The sequence below is a fragment of the Diadema antillarum genome, unplaced genomic scaffold, assembly GCF_040938485.1.
Source record: "Diadema antillarum isolate AM-2024a unplaced genomic scaffold, OU_Dant_1.0 scf00000098, whole genome shotgun sequence".
NCBI classification, from domain to species: Eukaryota; Metazoa; Echinodermata; class Echinoidea; order Diadematoida; family Diadematidae; genus Diadema; species Diadema antillarum.
In genome coordinates, this window is record NW_027270987.1 from 618,548 (window position 1) to 635,092 (window position 16,545).

The 16,545-nt window shown below is 40.1% G+C and overlaps 1 protein-coding gene across 1 annotated transcript in view; it reads left to right on the top strand.

Moving 5' to 3' along the window:
• LOC139718677 (plexin-A4-like) overlaps positions 1–16,545 on the top strand; it is a 311,060-nt gene that overhangs the window by 173,009 nt on the left and 121,506 nt on the right. Inside the window, exon 4 of the mRNA XM_071630135.1 lies at positions 5,783–5,894. The gene's annotated coding sequence lies outside the window, so the exon portion shown is untranslated. The remainder of the gene's footprint in view (positions 1–5,782; positions 5,895–16,545) is intronic.

The following is a 16,545-nucleotide window of genomic DNA, read 5'->3' on the forward strand; positions in this document are numbered from 1 at the left end:
TTTTTTTTCTTCTATGTCCAAGTGGATAATTGGGGGGGGGGGGGTAGTATAGGATAATGAACTCCACAGAGTAGTTTGTATAACTCCTTAACCAACTTATGGTTCAAAATGAACAGTGCATTTGCCCTTTTTCTCCTAAAAGAAGTTTCTTCTGGAGAAACTTGTGAAAACTCTCTGCTCAAGCCAGTCCACTCCAAACTTCTTGCTCGTTAGTCACACATCAGAGAAAACCGAAGTGCACTTCTTGTTAGCTGTGAAATCCCATTCGTAATCCCTACTGATGCCTGCAATACCTTACGCTGAAAAAAAAATCCTTGTGTTTACACTGACAATGTATATATTTCCCCTCATAAATGCACATTTAGATTGAACTCTAATCTTTTGCAGGAGGAGATTGTCACCTTTACCTACTAGCGATCATATAGATGATGCCATAGAATTGCTAACTTTTTAATGCAATTTGTTTTATTTTATCTTGCAGGGCCAATTTCACTGAACATCAGTTTATGACATATAAAATGGAGATGATAGTATTTATGCACTTATTTCAGCATCTCACTCAAATATGTGCATGTTCTTATTTCGGCAGAAGTTCAAGAGACTTTCATGAAATTCATGGAAAATTCCACTCTGCAAATTACTTCACATTTACAGCATATTTTCTGTTGGGGGAGGGGGGAATGGGATGAGATTTGGTACTTGAAGGGAGATTTCAACTTAACATTGCCATACAGGAGAGCATATGAAGCAAAAATTTGCAACATGTTTATCTGGCACTGAGTGCCATGTATGAATAGAGTTTTGTGGACATTTTTAATGGGGGCTTGAATTCTTTGCCAAGGTGAGATGGTACTTCCATGAATCAGTGCTGACGTTGAAAGGTATTCTATAGCCCTTTTTACACTTGTGTTTCTTAGCCCCGGACTTTCTCTGACCCAGGACTATCGTTAGTCCCGTACCAATTTTTTCAGCTTTTTACACTCGCCAATTAGTCCCGTACTATCTCTTGTCCTGGGCTAAGGAGAAAACTGACCTTTTTACACTCGTATTTCTTAGCCCCGGACTTTCCAAACCACATGAATATTCATGATTACGCTGTGTACTGTACACGTACACGCACGCACCGGCAACACTTGATTACCTCGTTTCTGATTGGTCAGAGAGGGTCGGACTTTGTCTCCGTCACTTAGCCCAGGATTATTTTTTCGTTCTGTTTACACTCACTTGCTTGGCACCGCAATTGCAGTGCTAACCCTGCTATTTTGCAGGGCCAGATAGTACCAGACTATCGGTGGGGCTAGCCCACTTTGGCAAAAACGAGTGTAAACAGAAAGTGGGCTAAGGATAATCCCGTACCAACGGTGGGGCTAAGGGGGGGGGGGGGGACTAAGCAAAAATTTACAAGTGTAAAAAGCCCTTATGTTTAAATTGACTTTGATGTGGGGATAAAAATGAAACAGATGTAGATTGGTTGCAATTTCATCAAAGTTGGCAGTAAGATGGGATTGCATCAACACTTTTATGGTTTGCATGTTTTTAAAGGACCGTGATGTCATAGATCTGCAAATAAAATGAAGACATGATTCCATTCACCCATTTTTTGATGACTAGTCCCAGGTAAACTCGGACAGGTGTCTGTGGGAAATGTGTATTACCGTAAAATCAGCTCGTCTTCATTGGGTATTTACGGTTTACAACTCTCCCACAATGTATTTATACCGAAGTGCATTCTTAATGTCATGTTTTGGGCAGATTACCTTAAAGGGATGGTACAGTATTGGTGGAGATGAAAATTGGGCTTTTAGCTTTTTGCGAGATACCAAGAAAACACGTATGAAATAGTGCAGAGCATACCATTTTAAGAGGAATTCATTTGATGAAAATTGGATTTGGAATAACTGAAACATCCAAAAACAAAGTAAAACAAAGCGATCGTAATAAAATGTGGGTCCCACACTTTATCAGAATTGCTCTGTTTTGGATATCTCAGCCATTTCAAAACCAGTTTTTATCAAATAAATGTTGAATTCCTCATGGAATTACATGCTCTTTCATATTTCATAAGAGGTTTCTCATCTCACCAAAAATGTTAAAAACCTGAAATTAGGTCTCAACCAAAACTATGCGATCCCTTTAAAGCAGACATCTCCTTTGCCTTATAAGACATTGTTGCCTAGGTACCATGAGCTCTACAATACTAGTAGTTTCATGAGACAAAATTTTTTTTTGTTATGCCTCCGCCAACGAAGTGGCCGGAGGCATTATGTTTTCGGGTCGTCCGTCCGTCCGTCCATACGTCCGTCCCGTTTTGTTTTTGTCGATATCTCAAGAACCGTGTGGTGGTTTTACATCAAACTTGGTATGAGGGTATATCCTGGGGGGATAATACTTTGTTTGGATTTTAGGGTCACGGGGTCAAAGGTCAAAGGTCACAGATTATTTTGTGAAAAAAAAGGTTGAAAATTCATGTTTTTCTCCATATCTCGCAAATGGTTCAAGGTATCTTCATGGAACTTAGTATATATGCTTGATCCAATAGGCAGTGATTATCTAGGGAAGTTGGGGGTCATGGTTCAAAGGTCAGGGGGTCAAAGGTCAAGGTCAACTCCTCAAAATATCACTACTTTCCTTAAATTTATGCAATGCTTGAAGGTTTTTTTTTTTTAAACTTGATGTATACATGTATTACCCAATATATATTCTGTAAGAAGTTTCTTGCCAAAAGGTCAAAGGTCAAAAGGTCAAAGGTCAAGTGAAAGTGCTGAATTGCACTTTTTCCTCCATATCTCAAAAGTAACTCAAGGTATCATCATGAAACGTACATATTTATGCATGTTCAACCTAACAGTGATTCTCTTTGGAACTGTGAGGTCATAGGTCAAAGGCCAGGTTTAGATAATGCTATTTTCCCATTTGATACTGAAATTATACTTTTTCTCAATACCTTGAAAATTACTCAATGCATAAACTTATAAAAGGGTCAAAAGTCAAGTAAAAATCATTAGTTCCCCAAATACCTGCACTCTGACATTTTAATCATTCATCCAATTGAACCTAGTTCTAGGAAAGTGAACATTCAGCACATTTGTGTCAAACCTGTCATTTTAATATTTTGCCAGTTGTGTGAAACTGTCATCACACATTGTCAAGACATTGTACTATAGACCTATTAGGAGAACCATGCATTATGGCAGGGGCATATCAGTCGCCGTAGCGATATATCTAGTTTGTTTATGAATGTTTCTGGATGAAGGAAGTCTTGTGAAAGATTGTATTCTACATGTACATTGTAGGTCATGAGAGTTTCTTGTACGGTCATGAAATCATCCCTTACATCTAAATTGAATGTGTATCTATATCCAATATCACTGTTTTGTGAAAGTATTTGATGTGAAAGTATTTGATGTAAAACAACAACAGATCTGTGTCGAGATCTAATGAAAGGTTGATCTTTGTGATTTTTTTCCTATTTTACCTGACTTTATTATCGAGTGTTTGTTTTTATGTTTTTATTGTAACTCCTATATTTTCCTCTTTAAAGAGCTGATGAGTAGTTTGCTTCAATCCTTACTGACCTGGCTGTTGCTGTATTTTGGGAGTGACTAGAGGAATATCTCTAATGGTCTAGGGGTAAGATTAGGAGGAAGAGAGGGGGGGGGGGACCATTAGGAGGAAGGGGGTGTCAGGGGGGTGTGGGCCAAGGTATAGTGGTGGTGATGGTAGTGGTGGTCTTGAACTAAAAGGAGGATGACTCACAGCTTGGGTCTCCTGTTAAGGTCCCCCTGTCTAGCCACTCAGTGGCCTTGGACCACCCCAAGTCACTTGTTGACATGACCTTATGGACCTTGTCAGGACCGAGGTCAAAGACTGACCAGAGACGGTGAAATGGTTTACTATCTCATTCATTCTCAGAAGAAAGATGGAAGGGGGGGGGGGGGGGAAGGGGGCTGCATGAATAGTCTTGAGAAACAGACCCCATTACACATTGATGCTGTATATCTCTTTGACTTACGTATGCATTCATTTCATTTTCTATGGTGATGAATTCCATATGTCATCATCTCGTATCGGCATAACGAGGTTAGAGTAAAGAGTAGGGTTAGAGATTGGGTTTAGGGTTAGGATTAGGATTAGGGTGAGGGTCAGGGGAGGGTCTGAAATAGTTGCCCAAAGGGTAATTATCCCAGATCCCATCATCTTGTCTTGGAGCAGTGATTGGGGATTCATTGCAAGGGAATTTCATTTCTTCATCAAAATATGAGAGATGGCTTGCACTATATGTTAATCAGGGTTAGCAAAAAAAAAAAAACAAGAAGAAAGATTGCTTACCAAACAAAATGAGCAGTTAGGAAGAAGGTACCCTTAATGTTTTGATTTATGCTGCCCAGTTTGTATGGGAACATTATTTTTTTTTAGGAGACAGATTGCTTCTCTCTGATGAACATTGAACAAACAAAGATATAGATACCAGCTGCTATCAAATGTAGATTAATAAAACCTGAAGTGTCATCATTTCCTTTATGAGGTCATTTCCTTTTTTCGTAATATGATTCATTTCTCAAGTCAATTTTCATTGTGTTCATGAAATGTTATACAGGAAAGATGTGAGATTAAGACTACATGCATGGCTAGCAGGTAATGTCCTTTCACTTTCAAGAATGCTGATAGCTACTCTTTAAAGGGTGTGTACAGTTCTGGTCGAGGTGAGGATTTAGCTCTTAACGTTTTGCGAGATATTCAGAAACCACTCTATGAGATGTCAAAGAGCATGCAATTCTAAGAGGTATCCAAAGTTTATTTGATGAAAATCGGTTTTGAAATGGCCGAGATATCCAAAAACAAGGTGCAACGAAGAGATCCTATAATAAAAGACGTGGCCTGTCGCCTTTTACAATGTATTAATCACTTTTTTGGATATCTCAGCCATTTGAAAACCAATTTTCATCAAGTAAACATTGAATCCTTCGTAAAATTACATGCTCTTTCATATTTCATGAGAGGTTTCTCATTATCTCACTTAGTAATGTTCAAAACATGAATCCCCACCTCAACCAGTACTGTACAGCCCCTTTAAGACTCCCCAGGCCAAAACTTCTAAAGGTTTGTGTGCTATATACATGAAAACTGTACCATTCTGCAGTCTGTTTGACTTAGCACTGTTTTTAGTAACTAGTCATCGTGGACAACTGCACAAGCATTTTTACCTCGAAAGTTTACTTTTGTCGCGTTATCACGTCCAATGACAGCCATTGTTTGAATGTGGAAAAGTCGCGTTCCAAGGACTGTGATAAAGAGACTAAGCAGGTAAACAAGGGTAGTGATGTTTTGCACATGGGTTGTTGGTATGTGGACCCCCAGCTTCAGCACCATCAGGGGAGAGGAGCCCAGGCTCTGACAAGTCCCTCTGTTCTGGGAGGTCAGCCTCCAGCCACCTTTTTTGGAAGTCAATAGCTTTCTTTGTCAGGGTTCGGCCTCCTGGAACTCTTGTGAAAACAAGTCGCTTTCCACTAAAATAGTACACTAGTCAGAAAGTGGCTTTTGGAGTGAGAAATGAATGAAAAAAATACACACACCAAAGCCGAACAAGTTTGAATTCAATGGATTGTGTGAGTGTCGGAATTCAATCTGACACGAATCGGAAATGAAGTTGGAGGAGTCTGTCTAGGGCTTTTATTCCTGCGTGGGCAAATACGCAGCACAGTGATATGCATGCACACCTGTACACTGCATTTTCTGATATTGACTAGTGTGTGCTTCGCTTTTCCCTGTCCTTTTTCAACAGATTCTGGATTATATTTGTGTGATTCCTGTGCTGGGCCTGTGATTTATATAAACTGTGGATCATCTGTATGCTGCTGGGGAATGAGGCACACTGACTACTGCACATGAAGCAGGTAAGCTTTTGAGTCCATACATGTATGTATTAAACAGAGGGCAGGAGGGAAAAGGAAAACTGATTCCTGGTTATCCTCTAAAGAAAGCCAAACATAAGATATGTTGATTGAGTGAATGTAAATATGTTTGGAGAACACATTGTGAAGTTTGAGAAAAATTGGACGATCAGTTCAGAAATTATGAATTTTTAAAGTTACAGTGCCACCATTGCTGGATGAGAAGACCTTAACAGTTTGTAACATCACTGCAGGACAACGATATAGATCATTTCTCTTTAAAGCTCGATATTGGAGAGAGTCGGTTAGTGGGATGTGTTCTGACTGAATAAAACCAGGGCAGTTTCAATCCTCCGTGGAGTTTTGCTGGAGGTAGTTTCTATTGGAGGCGAGGCAGTATTACTATTAGCGAATGATATTTAGACCCTGCTTGGAATATACCCTGTAAACTGCCACATCTACATACGGGAATGGACAGCCCAGCCTGAAATATTTCATGTCATGATGGCCATGATTTGAAAAAGGCCACTACCGCCAGGGTGCAGCAGGTTGGGGGGGGGGGGGGGGTGTGTTGGTTTCCTCGGATGAGGAGTCTGGAACAAACATTGCAGAGAATATCTGCCGAATCAAAAGTAAGGTTAGGTTATGGCCGATAAGTTTGGACAGACGCTAGTTAAACATATTTCAGTTTCAGTTTCAGTTTGAGTTTATTTCCGCGTTTTTTCAATGAAATCAAACATACATAAAATGATAACACGTGTATCTGACAACATAATAGAGAAAAAAAAACAGTTTTGCAATCGTAGTATAATAATCATAACAATATTTAAAGCTTAAACATAACGACAATAATATTAAAGGAATCGACGAATATCAAATTAATATCTCTTGAAGATATTCAAAATTGTCCTGTGTTTCAGACAAATGATATTATTAAGTAGTTTTCTATGTCTTTGTAACCTTTTTGCAACTTTTCAGTGCAGTGGGATGACAGGTCAAATATTTTCATCTAAGCCATGCCAAATAGGCCTACTCCATGTTAGTATCCATGAGGAAATGGGTCAAATGTTAACCAGACAACCTCATGACAGAAATCAGTTTCTTGACTGCCTCACAAGAAAGGCTCGTTTATGCAACAGATGTGGGGGCGGTAGACGGTTTGCCTATTCCCGAATTCAGCAGCCGCGGAGCCGTTGGATTTGTTGGGCGGGAATGCACTCTCCATCGAGAGATCCCGGCTTCCCGAGTGACAGTTTCTGAGCTCAAAACAATCCTCGGGGGAACAAGAATGTAGATTGTGTTTTTATGATCAGCAGCCTCTTCGTATACCTTCTGTTCTTTAAGAAGATATTATACAAGCCATTCTACAATTGAGCATATCATCAAGCTCTTATGCATTCATAATCCTGCAGGAGTTTCTTCCCATGTGCAAGACGGTTACAGCAGAGCTCATCAGTTTTTTGAAAGATTTTTGAGAAAGAAAAGTGATTAAGGTTGCATTATGCACCTTTCAGCCAGAATCAAGAGCTTTGGCGCTGGCTTAAGAGAATCTATTTGTAATCATTTACTTGGAGTCACACCATATTGCTTTCCTCGAGAGAGTGGAAAATCCTGCTTGTTCAGAACAAGTCCATCTCTCTTTTTTTTTTTTTGTATGCAAAAGTACTAAGGGTGGGGGATATGGACTAGAACTGACAAAAATTATCACTCTTTCACCACGCTGGGGCATTATTTCATAAGTCGGCAGGATAAGCCTGGTTTGCGGTCAAAGTTTCGCGTGCCATAATTTGCTGGCCTCTCTATCTGCGCTCAGGCACTGCCCGCAGATCTTTGAAATCTTTAACAGATGTGCTTTTGGGCCTAGATGTGGCTCGAAACCAAGGCAAGTCAGCACATACAATTCTTACTTTTTCTGCAACCTTTATTCCAATTGGTACTGCAGCCATCTACCGGTATTTTCATTGGGTAGGGCGTAAGGTTCAGCATAGTACACTTGACTCTCCACTCCTTTCTGTGAGCAGGTGTATGGGGGAAAAATACAATCAGCCTGGTTCACCATAGGTCGTTTTCTGTTAGTCCCTTGCCATGATATTTCATGTTTGTGTATATCAGTGGCAGGTGCAGGAATGCAATTAAAACTGGCATGATTCTTGAAGGAGGTGTAAAAAACAACAACAACAATCTAATGCCTTCCATGTGTATGACTGTCAAATTGAAAAAGGCATCTGAAACATGCAAAAGTTGAGACAAGTGGAGATATGATCGCAATACATTCTGGCAATAAAAGTTTGATTAGACAATTAATGTCCAAGAATATGGGGGGGGGGGGAGAACGTGGTAAGTTAACCCTGGACATTAGCATTATTCTCTTTGATGCATCTATAGGAAAGAGACTCATATACCTCCTTCTATATTCATTTGGGAGATAAAACAAAACCAAAATGGTGGCATTGACTGACTAGTCTAGCAGTGATGAGAAGGCCTGGACTTGGTTTGTTTTAAACAAATATGTCACACTTTCGTTGATGGGAGTTAATGATCATGAGGTCATTGTCACATTTGGAAGACATATCTGCATTCCACTTCCTCTGCCCAACCCGTGAAAACATGGGCGTCATCCAGAGTGCCGTGTTCGACCGATCGAGTTCGACAGCTGGGTTGTGCGGAGAATCTTTATGTTTGGCTGCTGTGCAGTTAATGCTCCGTGCCATAACTAATAAGGAATATATGTGGCAGCAGCCCCAGCACAGTTGTCATGAATGCGTTTTGACTGCTGGAAAGGGCATGCTGCATTAAATGGCCCACTCAGTCAGGCAAGTTGAGGGGATAGAAACCCACCAACATGTCACATACCATGATACATATTTATAGCAGTGAATGTCTTTTTGCCCTGACCCCATTGATAGATCCATGCTCTCTTGCCAGGCAAAACTACTCCCACTAAAAGCAAAATGTTAGTGTTTTTCAAGATCCAACTGTTTGCCCCAACCTATTCCCCCTTCTCCCCCCCCCCCCTTTTTCCCCACCATTACCACCTCCACCCCTTTTCTACTTTCCACCTTTCTGCCACCCTGCCAATTTTAGAACGAGGGGGCAAATTTTTTGGACAGCTACTTCCTGTTGATGGCCTCGTCACATCCCGGTATTTTGTCGGCGGCGAGGTTCGGCTGTCGGGGAGGGTCGCAAGACGTTGCCCGACACGACCGAGGCAATTGTGTGAATGAATGATCGGCAGCAGGCAGCGTGGCACGCAAGCAAGCGCTGTAACGCTCAAGTTGCCAACCCCTACAGGCCCTCGACATCCCCAACAAGAGAGGTTTAATTCAGCCTGGTGTTCTGTTACCTTGGATCGGTAATCGGAATATTTTTGTTTTTTTTCAAAGGAGAAAACTAGAAATAGTGAGAGAAAGAGAGAGCCCCAGCAGGCAAGTTAATCAGTTTTGACTCTTTACTCCATCATTTTGGAATCCATTTTGATTTCTTTTCTCTGCGAGCGGAGCGTTGATGGTTTAAGACATAGTGCTATGTCCTGTGAAAAGAGGAGAGAAGGGAAAAGCCATTCAGGATATATTCATATGTCGGTGAGTAACCTTCCGTTCTTGCAGTTGTGAGTTCCACTCGAGATTCTGCCTACTTTAGATTCAACAACAATAAATGCCATTTGTTGCACAAGATGGATTAACAAGAGGTAATTACGCTCAGGAAATGAACTTACTTGCTCTCAGATTGAAGCATTTTTAAGAGCCCAGCAGCTATTTTTTTTTTAGCACTTTGTTTCTTATTATTTCAAATAACAATGAAAGAAAAAGAAACCCTGGATTATATGTGCTATACCACAAGTCTGATAGTGTATTTTAACTAGATGTTAATGTTTGTGTGTCCCTTTTGCAACCCTGAAAATTACTTGAATAAGCTTGAAAATTGTACAGGTAGGTAATTCAGACTTTTCCTCAGAACAATAAAACTGGCAACTTCTGTATGATTGGGGGCGGGGGAGAGGCGCGGGGGGAACGATACCATAGATTCATAGTGAATTTATTCGGACCTTGAAAAAATTCCAATCATTATTCTTGGAACAAAAGGGAAGCATATTCTTGAGTGATATGGGAATTCTTTTTGGATTTCTTTTTAAAAACACGGACTTGGATTACCTTAATATTTCATACACAATGTTTGGAGACATTCTTCTTCTACCATGCAAAATTTTATGCCATTTGTAAAAGTGATATGCATAAATGTATTCAACCTTTTAGAGTTATCACAAGTTCATATCAGTGTTCCAGGAATCATGAATATTGTGCATACATTGTACTTATGCTAGGCTGATTTAACACTGATGCATGAGTATTATATGTGATGTCAGCACTGTGTTTACCTAGACCTGGGGCCTTTCAATTCTGCCATTGAATCACATGGACTAGATACATGGTATACGTGAAGCAAAATTATATTAGTCCCACATAACGATTTTGGTGTCTGTATCTGAACTCTGGCTCTCAGACTAGATGTAGTGAAAGTCAAGATTTCGTGGTTGATGCTCTTCTTGTGTGGACCATTTGTTCTTGAAGAATATTGTTTCTTTGTCATTCTTTCTTTGTATTTTCTTTGTCATTCTTTGTCATTCTTTCTTTTTACTCATTTAACTCCGTATGTGCCCAGGCATTTAAAAGCTGTTGCTTGCCATGCTTTTTCATTAGCATTCATATTATTCCTCCAGGCTTGACCAAATTGTGAGTTAGCCAGCTCGCTCGGCCGTGACAATAATGTGCCTCAGTCCAACAGGGAAGCCATGGTGACATGATAAAGATTAAAGGGATTAGAAGATTAAAGGAATTAGGTAATCTCTGTTCGTTAGCAGCTAGTTTCAAGACATCTGTGCAAATTGGTGCACGCAAGTTCACCTTCGTAGACATGTGGGTTGAGTGAATGCAGCAATATTAGTAGAACAATTCAATGAGAGTTTGAGGAAAATCGGACAATCCATTTAAAAGTTATGAATTTTTGAAGTTTCTGCTCAGTCACGGCTGGATGAGAAGACTACTATAGCCTGTGATGTCACATGTGTACAACGATAAAAAGAAAGTATGAAGAAAATTCAGCATATTTCTGCTTTTCTCGCATAACAAAAGAACACTCGACTTCTCCCTTTCAGAAGGCAGGGGGAATAATATTACCCTTAACGTAAGTCGAAGAAATGTGCACTATTCTAAAAGTAAAGTTTTGTGAAATTCTCTTTTTATTTTCCTTGTATCGTTCTACGCATGTGACATCAGACACTATAGTAGTCTTCTCATCCAGCAGTGGTTGCACAGATATTTTAACAATTCATAACTTTGGAACGGATTGTCAAATTTTCCCTAAACTTGCACTGATGTGTTCTACTAATATTGTTGCATTCACTCAATCCACATTTACATGAAGGTGGACTTGTCATTTAAACCTCATATAAGTACGAAATTGAAATTCATGTGCTGTTGAATACAGCATGATTACCAGAACTGGCTGTGTCCTCATAGAGAATCCAGGATTCGTAGCGAGTCGGGGTCTGGAGGCAGGATGAAAATTAGGACGGATGTTTTCTGCTCAAAGTCAAATTTATTTCCTTAGTCATAGCAAGTATTATGACAGAGCTATTGTGTGCCTCTGTAGGGCAGGGCATGAAAAGGGCAAGCCAGACGAGTGAGTATTTACTCAATGAATCCTGTGTTTTATGGCGGGAAATACCTGTGGAATGATTCATATTTGCCGAGGATTGCTTCTGAATCTGAATTGACGGCCGCGGTGCCCTCTTTGGAAGTCGAGCCGGTGGAATGGCTTTGCGCAGGTTAGGGTCGATCGAGGATCATATTTACTCAAATTGGGTCTGTGATAGTGCGTGCTTTGTTCTGACAGACGAGTGTGGGGGGGGGGGGGAGGCTGCGTCGATCAGGCTCGTTTCGTGGCTTCCAGACGTCACGTCAAGCAAGTTGGCACACTTATTGTGTGTTGTCGCGGCCGCAAAGTGACGAGGAAATCTACAAGAAGGGAGGGGATTGGGGTAGGGAAATGTTTCATATCTGGAACATGAGTGCTTTTGTTGACTTTTACTCAATAGCTGCTTCTTATTCCATGTGCTTTTGAAATGTGTAAATTGATAGGAGAGAATGCCCTGTGTGTTTTAAGGGAAAAGAGAGAGAATCTCATAAATGTTCAGCATATTACAGTTGTTCATTTGTCAGTGATGTATGTTATTAGCCGCCTGAGCTTGTATCTGTGATATAAGGAAGGGGATACGAAGAAAGAGAGAAAAAAAAAGAGTTAGAAAGCCTAGATCTCAAAAGAAGAAAAATCAGGCAAAATGTATGTTGGGGGGCACCTGTTGTAACTGTGCGTTTTGCCTCCAGCTGAGACTGGAATTACAAGTTGACAGCCCGATTTAGTCGCCATTCATCAGATTTGTATCCCCCTCTTCTCAGGAAAAATATGTCCAATCAAGGAGTCGGAAGTAATGCGCTAATCCGTCTGCCCGGGTGGTATATGAACGAACGAAGAAAAAAATATAAATAAACGAGGGGACCCCAGAAATGCCTTTGATTGTGTATGGTTCCTTTGTTGTGAGTTCCCACTGTGATCAGTCGTTCCCTGGTAAACAAGGGGGAAGAAGTTTGGTCTCTGGGAGTCTCGTGTTTGAAGCGACACATTCTTGTCGACGGCGAGTCTCATATGAAATCAAGAATTCCTTTGCTTCAGCAGTCACTTACAAATAAAATGCAAAAATTGTTTTCTGTTCAGAAATAGGGTGTGGGTTTGCTTCATAACCCAACCTTGACATGGTTTTATAGCAAATATTGTGTGACAGTAACACCACGTGAAAGTGGAGATATTTGCCCTTTTAGAAAGACCCATAAACATTCATTGAAAAGAATAATAACTGTAATGACAGGAATGACATACAAGTAAAAGGTGCAAATTTGGTGCATGCCGTATATTTAATGGCCTCAGTCTGCCAAAATGATATCTAGTTCAAAAGACATGTCCTTTGCTAAAGTGGACTGAAAGATCAAGCTTGTAGTATAAAGTAGAATTTGTTTCTGTATTCCATACACTGTACTCCAGACTGTGTGTGCACTTCAAAATTGAAACTTATCCCCCAAAAGCGTACTTGTAAAAGGATATATAGGCTACAAATTGTTAATCACATGCTTGTTGCGCAATTTGTGCCGGCTACATGATCCTAAGCAAGCTCTTTGTGTTGTTTTGCTTTCGAAAACCTGTCAATTAAATCTGTATTTCAAATTTGTGGTTTTTGTGGACTACGTAAGCAGTCATTTAGAACAAAATATTGCAGGAATGTCTGCAATACTGAGACTTTTTTTTCCTAACCAAATCTATTCATAGACATTGAGTCTGTGATATTGCTTACCTCTTTCATATAGGCCTAAACTCATTACTAATGATTCAATGCATGGTTTTGCCACATGAATATATATTTATATTCATTTATTGCTGATACAGTAATGCATATGAAAGAGTGGTTCAGAAAAGAGATGTTTGTTCGAAGTAGTGAATTCTGTGTGCGGAGTTCATCATTTTGGCTGTGTGCTCTATATAGACCTCCGAGAAACTGTCGGAGGAATTTCCTTTCCCACAGCAGCTTCTGGAACTGGAGAGAGGAAGTATTGAATTATTCTGGAATTTATCTGATTAATGGGCATTTCTCTCTCCTCATGGCATACAGCTGAAACATTTTAAATGGTCGAATTCATGCATGTGGTATAGTCTCCCTTTTCCGACGCATGCCATTTTATACCAAAACTCGATAACGAAACGACGTATAAAGAATCATCGTATAGCCGACAGACCATTCAGACACTAATTTCGACCGTTCTGGGAAACATTGTATAGATGTGCAGTTTCAACTGCGCATGCTGTTATAGTCGTGAGTGACAGCTGTGGGGTCGCCTTTCGTGCGCGCTCCCATTAAGCCCCGCCAAGTTATACCGTTCTATGGTCGCCATACGTTCAGACGCACACAGAATGCTGATTCGTTATCGAGTTCTAGTTCGAAACGATGCTCTGATCGTCGTTTCGCTACACGTCGTTTTGTTATATTTTGTTAATCAGGGTTCAGACGTATAAATTCATCGTATAGCTATACCGTTTTGGTATAGCTATACCGTTCTAGTATAAATTTTTTGCGTCTGAATGCCCTGTAAGAGAGCTGCTGTGCAGAGTATGTGCTATTGAATTTATGCATCCCCAGTAAATGTGATCAGAGAGAATATCGCTGATCGCGAACATGATTTGCATTTATGCCTCCCCAGTAAACGTGATTAGAGAGAATCGCTGTTCGTAAATGCACCCTTTTGTGTATTTTGAATAGGTGTTTTGAAACGGCATTTATATCAAAGTGAGTCAGGGTGCAACTGTGTTTTGCACTAATCATGTTTCATAATGCTGATTAAGCCTTCCAAGAATTAAGCATAAATGCACCCTAGTCTGGACCCGGAACAAAACAGTGGGAATGTTGGTGATAGAATAATTCACACTCTTCAGTTGTGGATCACTGTTTGTGGGGGATGACTAATAATGCCACATATAGATGAATGAGTCTGATAGATTACATTTATCATTTAAAGAGAATACATGTAAAACATCATCACTGATTTGGGGTGTATTTTGAGCCCATATATGTTTAATCATATCCCAGTGTGTAGGTTTATTGTTTAATCATATTTGGCAGGCAAAAGCTATCAATTAAAAATAGAAAGTGAAAGTTACATAAAAGTTGTGGTTGTAAACTACATAATGTTGTTAACATGATTTGACCACTGATGCTTATTAAAGAAACCTGTGATCAACCGCACAATCAAGTGTTTTCTTCCTGTCTTTACAGAAAAAAAAAAAAAATCAATGATTTTATAAGGGTGAGGTGATTGCGATTTTATGATGTACATCCTTGGGTTACTTTAGATTGTCACGCAAGCATGCAGGAACAATAGATGGTGTGTAGGCCAGAATATGTCTCTAACTAGTTGGAAAAACAGTTCCAGGGAACCTGCCCACAATGTGGTTTTTTCCCTGAAGCTATTCCAACTTTTTGATTTTTTCTTTTCTTTTCTTGTAAATATGAGATTCATCAGCCGGAAGCTGTAAACCTGTTGAGGACGAGTCCCGAGTATACTCGGGCAGTGGTTAATGGGAAATGCATGTTGTAGCAAAACTAGCTTTATATTTTTCCCGATCCCTCATTTACTTCCAGGATGTTTCCATCGTGTCTTAAACCATCAGTTTTTACCTGCACCAGAAAAAAAAAGAGATTCACTGTGTAGGAGGCAAATTTGTTTGAATTTGATGTAGTTGAAGAGTACTGTCACATTCCATAAATGTTCAGTGTAGAGATTTTTGTGCAGAATATGAAAGTTCACAGGGAATCAAGATATATTCCATCACTTGACATGGTACATTCTGTTGTAACTACTCATTGACGTGTTGAAGATGACAAATTTCAGTTGATGAAATTTGATTTGATAAGAGACCCATCTCATTCTGTAGGGACCCTCTCTCCCTTTCACACGACTCCCAAGTTCCTCCTTTGCCTGTTACACCTTTTTCAAGGGCACACACGATTTTAGCACCGACATGTGTGGATGAAGAAAGCCGAGCAGATTTGTTTGGGGACCTTTTGAGATCTACAAAACTGACTGATATCATTTTTGATCGGATAGAAAGCCTAACCTGAGCACAACTACTGACCAATCAAATTTAGTCGCTGAATGTTCCAGTTAGTCACCTTGACCAAGGAGATAGATACCTTCTTGCTTTGACAGTGGAATTGTTGCATCTTCCCATTGACCGCGCAAAGTGCTAAATGTATTTTAATGCATAAACTTCTTTGAACAGAGCTCTGCATATTGGATGGGTGTGATTTTCTACCAAAAGGGAGTATACGAATCTCATTTACAACTCAAAAAGGCGTAAGGTGAAAAATTTGGGATGGGTCTCCACGGGCCCTCCTGGTTGGGGCTTGCTCCTCATTGGAGGAGGGACTTGCATCAGTACCCTCTGCTTGCATCTCTCATTATGTATCGCTATGGCAACGGGGCCTTTGACGAAGGCTACTCCCATGCCGCCTCCATCGCCGCCACCACCTCCTACGGATCCACAGGTCTTTGCCATTAAGCGGAAATGACGGGAACAGTCCCCTCTTCTGTCTGGGCCGGCCAGCCATCGACTGACTCATGCCGATGCTATGTTGAGTGGCAGCAACATTAGGTTGGAAACTCCTTTATGGTACTCCTCCTTCTCTTGGAAAATCAGCCGGATGGATCAGATCGGGAAACCAGATATAGGGCGGATAGAAAGTTGCAGTCAAGTCATCATGATGTGTTTCAGTTGTTATTGTTTCTCTGAGCTATTTTTTTCTTTTTGTCTTTCATAATAGTTAGCATGTGTATATTTCTAAATATTTTCTTATTTACTTGAGGTATTATGCTGGTTCTTCTACCCCTGCCAGAGTATGATACATGTACATTGATATTTGTAACTATGATAAATGATTAAATATCTTTATCTCTTTCTTGCTTTCTCTTATAAATATGCATTCAATGCATTGTGTAGACAAACACTTCTGTGTGCACTTTACTTTACAAATCTTGGCTCCTTGCAAAATTCA